This window comes from Hydractinia symbiolongicarpus, chromosome 1, assembly GCF_029227915.1.
Source record: "Hydractinia symbiolongicarpus strain clone_291-10 chromosome 1, HSymV2.1, whole genome shotgun sequence".
NCBI lineage: Eukaryota > Metazoa > Cnidaria > Hydrozoa > Anthoathecata > Hydractiniidae > Hydractinia > Hydractinia symbiolongicarpus.
The window spans coordinates 30,431,706-30,440,000 of record NC_079875.1 but is presented as its reverse complement, the minus strand read 5'-3'; positions in this window follow the sequence as shown (position 1 = coordinate 30,440,000).

Sequence of the window (8,295 nt, the reverse complement as noted above, 5' to 3'; positions counted from 1 at the left end):
ACACCGCACTTTAGCCTCATTTATCACTAGGTGAACAGAACGCCCATAAGGACGGACTAAATTACAGGCGCGCGCTACTACGCCCGGCTTGGCTCAGCCTTTGAGATCAGGACCATCATCGATCGTTGAACCGGAATGGTTTTTGCCAATGCCACCCGCAGGTCCGTAGCCACGATGGCCGTTCGTCCCGTGCGTTGCATAGGGCAGGCTGCACCACTGGTGGCTTAATTTGCGGTTGGCGTCATGAACGGGCCCCCAGGTCAGTCTCCAGTTAGAATTTAATCTAATCGGCGGAGAGCGTTAACGTTGGACCACCCGAACACTATTCCTCCCTAGACTCTGTTGTTATTCGGGGTATCACTATGTGAAAAGAGATTGTAACCCTTATCACGCTTGTGTCGCATGGATGCAGCAGTCAGGATGCTTCGAGATGTTATAGTCAAGGTATTACCCTGTAGCACCCAGTTCCGGAGCTTCTGAGTAGCCAGATTACGGGTGCACACCACTACACCTAGCTTTGCAACCATGAGGCATGGTGCGATGGAATTTGCAACCATACTTCCCCCTGGTTTCCCGTAAGGTGCCAACGAGGTCGTTCATTAACGCCCGCTGATCCCTAGTCGACATCGTTTATGGTTAGAACTAGGACGGTATCTGATCGTCTTCGATCCTCTAACTTTCGTTCTTGATTAATGAAAACACTCTTGGCAAGTGCTTTCGCAGTTGTTCGTCTTTCGTAAATCCAAGAATTTCACCTCTGACAACGAAATACGGATGCCCCCAATTGTCCCTCTTAATCATTACTTCGGTCCTAGAAACCAACAAAATAGGACCAAAGTCCTATTCCATTATTCCATGCTCATGTATTCAAGCGATAGCCTGCATTTTTTCAAAGTAAACGTCGTAAATCCTACGCACACTCAATAAAGAGCACACGCAGTCTTTGCGAAGAAGAACAAACCAGTCAGTACACACCTTGCGGCGGACCAACTGGCCCATTCCGAAATCCAACTACGAGCTTTTTAACTGCAACAACTTTAATATACGCTATTGGAGCTGGAATTACCGCGGCTGCTGGCACCAGACTTGCCCTCCAATTGATCCTCGTTAAAGGATTTAAATTGTACTCATTCCAATTGCGAAGCCTATATAGACCCCGTATCGTTATTTCTTGTCACTACCTCCCCGTGTTGGGATTGGGTAATTTTCGTGCCTGCTGCCTTCCTTAGATGTGGTAGCCGTTTCTCAGGCTCCCTCTCCGGAATCGAACCCTAATTCTCCGTCACCCGTTACAACCATGGTAAGCCACTACCTTACCATCGACAGTTGATAGGGCAGAAATTTGACAAATTAAGCATCACGACGTCAAAAACATTATTTTATGTTGATCGTGTAAGCCATTACGATCCTATACATTTTCTTAATCAGCCTTTCAAGCTCTACGCAATGGACAAATAATTTGTGGCGAACTTTTTCTGACGTGAGAAAAACTTCTAAACCCTTGTATCTTCTTAACCGTTCGTTGAAAGCACTTGTTTCTATACATCACTTTGTTCAGCGTTTTACACAATAAATGCAACGAGTACACAAACATCTAAAAATATCTTGATGTGCTGACAGGTCTTTCCTGACGTCAAAATTCAAGTGATGTTTTTTTAGAATTTCTCACAAAACTTACCGACAGTGTGACCCATAATTTTTTGAAAAAATAGTATTGGAATAGTATCAGGAAGGAAGACTACCAACCATAACCGATAACGAAGTGTGTCATCGTTTGGTGTACGCTATATATGTCATTTTATGCTTGCAAGAAGCAACAACATGTAAACGGATATAACATTTGTATTGCTATCGATGGGTGACTGTGTATCAGATGGCGGTATCCTCATTTTTACATTGTGGGTAACTTTTTAAACATTAACCCACTTGCAAAATACAAAAAAAAAATATAATTTATAACCGGCTATAGAATTTATAGTCCGTTTATTATCGATTATTGGATTGCATGTTTGCAAATTGCAGTCCGCGCGTGAAGCGATGTTTACTTTACATTCACCGCACTTTTTATTAAAGAAAGACAAACGAGATAACTGTTATCAGATTGTGATTATTCCAGTTCATGGATGCTGTTCTCGATACTAAGCATATCTATAAAATCTATTACCTAGTATGTTAAAAATTACTAGTTGCATATAATGTGAAAAGAAAGACAAACGAGATAACTGTTATCAGATTGTGATTATTCCAGTTCATGGATGCTGTTCTCGATACTAAGCATATCTATAAAATCTATTACCTAGTATGTTAAAAATTACTAGTTGCATATAATGTGAAAAAATTCGCTTATAGCTTAAAGATATAATAACTGGTTAGTGCTCAAACAAGACTCAAACGAATGAACCTAAACAAATGAACGTAGATAGCCCGTTAATTTGGTTTGAGTTTCTTCCAGACAGATAGATTTTTATCTTATGTAGAACCATGTTTCTTCCAAAACGTGACCAAACCATTATCCAACACGACACAACTATTCAAATATCGTCATAACAGATGCAGTGGAAGCGAAGCAATAGTGACTTAAGTGAGTCTGAATTATTTCGCAAAGTTATTACTTAGCAAACAGGACTTGAAATCGCTTTGCGTTGGATAAATGTGTGTGCTCTCAACAACAAGAACACCCGCATCAAGTCAGTTTATTGTCGTACAATAAAGGCTCTGAAACGGTTTACATTGTTAAACTGTTTAATAGAAGAAGCTGTTTAATACGCTATTAAACTGATTATATTTCGATTTCACATAAATTTAAAAACTCCGTTGTAATATAATGTAAAGCTTGCAAGATTTTCCGAATTGGACTGCAATCTGTTTGCTTGCACCCATAAGTCTTGAGATCTTTATCGTAACATTTTATACTTGTAGATACACGAATTGACGCTATGATCGGACCTTCCATGTCACGGATCTTCCATTTGTTTTATATTTTTATCTAAATATAATACAAAATAAATCAATAAAGTTCAAAAATTAAGTATTGCACAATTATACACAAAAAAATTTTAATCGTAAATCACCATAAGAAACAGCACAATTTACAAACAGCAATCTCTTCTCACCTTAAAAATCCTTTGCAAAAGTGGAGCATTCATGAACTGAAAACCAATCTGTCTAATGTCGAGAAAATTTTGTGTTTAAACTAAAAAAAGACGCGCGGACTGCATTGCACAAACATTCTTCGTACAATTATGGACGAAATCACCACTCTTTGCTAGAGTGAACCGAATAAATATACAATTGAACGTGTGGGAACAATTACTTGGATGATAAGGAAAGACAAAATGAATTTAAAAAGAATTGAAAAGCAAAATTCGATTATTCGATTCTTTGCCTAATAATTTTCGAAAATAAATTTGAATGCTGCTCATAATATTTTTTTTAATTACGCAATTCCATTGTTTGAACGCTGATCAAGAAATGTATAGGATCACGTGGTTTGAACGAAGGGGTGTTTACATTCTCAAGATTCAAGAGTATCTTTATTAATGCAATCTGTCTTTTTAAAACAGATGTATTAACCCTGTTAGCACAGTTATGAAATATTAATTTAAGTAGTTACTTCCATTTGTTTCCATGTTATTCAGCCTGAAACGTAAAAGTGCATTGCAATGACTTTACTTTTTTATCAATATTGACGTCAATTTATTGTACTAGTCGATAAGGACCGAAGAAAAAAATATTTTTTGTTGTTTTAAGTGTTTGGTTGATGTCAGCAGTGTAAACATAAAAATAATTTGGCGAAATTTGTTTGTCTTTTGCTATAATATGTTGAGCTTAAAAGACTGATGCAGGAAATGTACAGAATCCTGTGCTTTTGACGAACAGTTAAGGAAATACAAGCAGGAAAACGTAGAGGCTAAATTTTTACGAACAGTTACGTCATCAATCGATCTGCTTCGAAACGAATGTATTAATTCTATTTCGGTCCCATGGAAACCTTAGATAGCAAAGCAGAAGATGACGTCAGTTATTTCCACTTTTTCCTATCATTATAAGAGATTGGGTCCGGGCCCAACCCCTTCTGTGTTTAAAAAATTGTATATGGTTATGATACTTACTCATACCTGAATGTTTGAAACCAACAACAACTTTTTTTAACCAGTGAATTATTATGTAAAATTTGGGCACGTGATTTACCAATTCCCTCCCCCTACCTTTGAATTCCATAAAGGAGATGAAATGAAATTGAACATTATTCTCCAGAAAAAAATTTAAAGAATTCCTACTCTGCGAAAACGACATCACATTCGAAAAAGTACTATCCAACTGCAGAGCTAGTGAGGTCTCAAAGTTGCAAACTAAGTCTATTCTCACAACGAACCTGACCAACTCCATCTTCATCAACTGCTAATTCCGATATCAAGCAGATGATCCATCATAAAAAAAGCAAAGAAATCATGAAATGCAAATTCTGTGCTGGAAGTCATCCTCGTAGTTCATGCCCAGCAGAAGGCAAAATATGCAATACCTGTGAAAGTAAAGGACACTTTTCTAAATAATGTTGAAAATCTAATCAAAACTTGTCTCCACGTAATAATAAACCAAAGAGATACTCACAACGTCCATCAAAACCAGTTGGCTCAGTTAAACAAGAACATCAATCTAATTCAGACTCAGACAGTTCAGACAATGAATTCTTTCTGAGATCAACCGAACTTGAACCAACCTCCGAAAGCAAACGACATCAACGAAATGTCCGATCCAACTGCATCAGACCATCCAGAATGGCGAATCGATCTCTCAAACAATGATACAATGGTTACGTATAAAATAGACACTGGTGGTCGTGTAAACGTTCTATCGATCTCTGTCTTTTAACGTCTCAGCAAAAAAGCAATGAGTATGACATCCTACTTGTATATTTTATATGCATACCACACAAAAACCTGCTAAGATTGTAGTAACTCACCCAAAAAAGTTCTTCCTCAAATCTTCAGAGTGTTGGTTTTGCAATTGAAATTTGCTTGTCCACGCACGACCATAGGTGTAATACAATTTGAATATTTTTCGGTCCTACTATCTATTTTTCCTTATTGATAATAATTAATATTTTTAGTTCTTGATAATAAATAATATTGTTCTTTTGCTAATATTTATTTTTTTCGTTATTCATAATAATTAATATTTTTTGTTCTGAATATTTTAATAAATTTATGTACATTTTTTAGCTACGCGATGAACGCGTAACGAGAACTATATTACTCATTGAAACCTTTTAGGGACTCATTGATTGGGTGCCTGTGGGGAGTACATAAAAAGAGTCATAGAAAAATTGACTCCTTTAAAGGAATCATTTTGAATATAGGTCGAAATGAGTAACAAGAAGGAATCATTAATCATGACAACTTAAAAGGAGTCATTTGAGCACTTATTTTGACTCCTTTAATGTGCTCTTAATGACTCCCTAAAGGAGGTCCCCATAGGCACCGTAAAAAGAAACCTTTTTAAACTTCATTTGACTTTTCTAAATTTATCAGTGTATTATATCAGGAAACTATTTCAACGTCTACATTCGTTTTGAAAGAGGCATTTATATAAATTCTAAAAAGCGGTTCTCGTGGAATAATGAACACCTACTGAAGATCTCTAAATATATATATATCTCAATCATTTTTTGGGTTCAATCAGAATAAATTTCAGAAAACTGATCTGGAAATCTCATAATTTTTAAACCAGAAAATAATTCCTGATAAAGAATTTTTTTCCGTTTTTTGTAACTTGACCCGAACTGAACACTAATGCCCGACACCATTCTTGTTCCGTTAAACCCTTTTTAGCATTTTCTGATACATCGGGTTCTAAGCAAAATATGTTACTGGCCCAAGCAATATTGCGTCCGGAACACACTGCGGTACTGCCAATGCAGAAACCGCAGGAAATGTTGCAGCAAGGCGAAAATAAAACCGTTTGATCGACTACCATGGAAGACGTGTGAACTTTGTTTTTTATACGATTCAACCGAAAGGGAAATCTAAAATTTTTCGCTTGCGAACCTAGGGGACTCAGTGCCACGCTCCGCAACACTTTCTATATTGATTATTTCCAGGTTTTTGATATAAAACTTTCAGTTCTCCACCATAGAGTTTAATGAAGAAAAACTTCCGCCTTACCTTTATATCTCCAGGGATTTGAGTAAAGTATCAAGCAGCGCGAAATATTCTAAGTCAGTAGTAGCTGGGTTGATATTTGTGGATCAACATTAGGCTATTCAAAAAATAAGCTATATGAAAATGTGCCATTACATTTTACATTTACTCTAAAACATTTAAATTTTTTTAAATATATTTAGATGTCACGTCGAACAAAAAGCGCAGTGTCCTTTTTTGATCATTTCCTGAAAGATTTCCTTAGACCATACGGTCCAGCAACCATTACCAATACTGCAACGGATGGGGATTTCGAAAAGAAATTAAAACCATTCACCTGCGACTGGCTTAATAGACCATCCGTCGCCTATTAGGAATTTGCAGCTACACTTGCCCCGAATTGGGATGTTGTTATATCAAAGCTGCTATCTTTCATAAAGAGTCCGATTTCCAATTTTGCGTTCGATAGAGTGACGGCCATAAATAATGCAATTGGACCCCTTAACAATAAATTGGATAGTGAGAAAGCAAATAGTATGCAGTACAAAAAGGCTGCAATTGCCATAACAGGTGTTTAAGAAGATGAAGAAAAAGAAAGATTTCAAAGCCAGAATGGAAATATTTTAAATGTACTCCATCGTTAAATAATTACATAAGAATTGCTACCAGAACATATGATTTTACATAATTTATTAGTGTGAAATTTAAATGTTGTATGTAATTGTACTGCTGCATATGTTCATAATGTAGGAACTATCTGGAAGTGCATCAGATAATAATGAAGGTTCAATTTGTGGACAAAATTTTCCAAAAAAATAGTACGTCTATCTATCATATTATTTTTGATATAAGTTCAAGTATTCTTACAACTTTTAGCAATTATCGGACAGTGAATCAGCAGAAGAAGTCGTACCAACCACTTTAAACTGCCTAATGCATTCAAAACTTTATAACATCTTAAACTTCAAATAGACTACCGAATATAGGTATGTATAATATATATAAAATATAAAAAAAGGATTTATTTGGACGAAAGAAATGTGTTCACATTGAAGTTACCAAAAAGAAGAAAAAGGACAAATAATTTAAAAATACATTGTAAATAAATGAACAAAGAAATGTTATGTAAACGAAACAATGAGTTTTTTCTATTAACGTGTTCCGCTTTATCTTTATATCTCCAGGGATTTGAGTAAAGTATAAAGCAGCACGAAATATTCTAAGTCAGTAGTCGCTGGGTGGATACTGGTAGATGAACATTGGATAGGTAAGTGTTATATTCACTTGTTTCCAGATCATTTTTCTAAAAATGCTTTCTGTAAACTAAAAAGAATGCAAAACATTTAAATTTTTTTACATATATTTAGATGTCACGTCGCACAAAAAGCGCAGTGTCCTTTTTCGACCATTTTCCAAAAGATTTTATTAGACCATACGGTCTAGCAACTCTCACCACCACTGCAACTGATGGAGATTTTGATAAGAAATTAAAGACCTTTACTTGCGATTGGCTGAATAGACCATCGGTCGCCTATTCAGAATTAGCGGCTACACTTGCGCCGAATTGGGATGTTTTTATTTCGAAGTTTCCATCTTTAATAAAGAGTCCCATTTCAAATTTTGCGTTTGATAGAGTGGCGGCTATCAATAACGCAATTGAACCTCTTAACAAAAAGTTGGGCAGTGAAAAAGCCAATAGTATCCAGTATAAAAAGGCTGCTATTGCTATTACAGGTGTAGAAGAAGACGAGAAAAAAGAAGAACAATTTGAACAATATATAAATGATATGATGTGCGTAGGTGCTAGTATGTACCTAGCAGCTTTACATTTGAAAGTCGCGAAATATGTCCATTTCCACCTAGAGAATATTGCAAAGGCTGGCGGAGCGGATAAGGCGGAATGTAAAGACTTTAAATGTACACCATCTTTAAACAATTAAGTTACATGTTACATGTTCTATCCTAAAATGCCAATAATCTATGTAAATAAATATGAAAAGTGTATTTTATATTAGTGTTCTTATTATTTACTTTATAAAGAAATGCTAAATAATTTTTATATTCATTCATGTAGGATAGTTGAGTTGTCGATCCATCCGACACCGAAGAGATTGTAAGTATATTACTACTTTTACGTTACAGGAAGTTACAATTT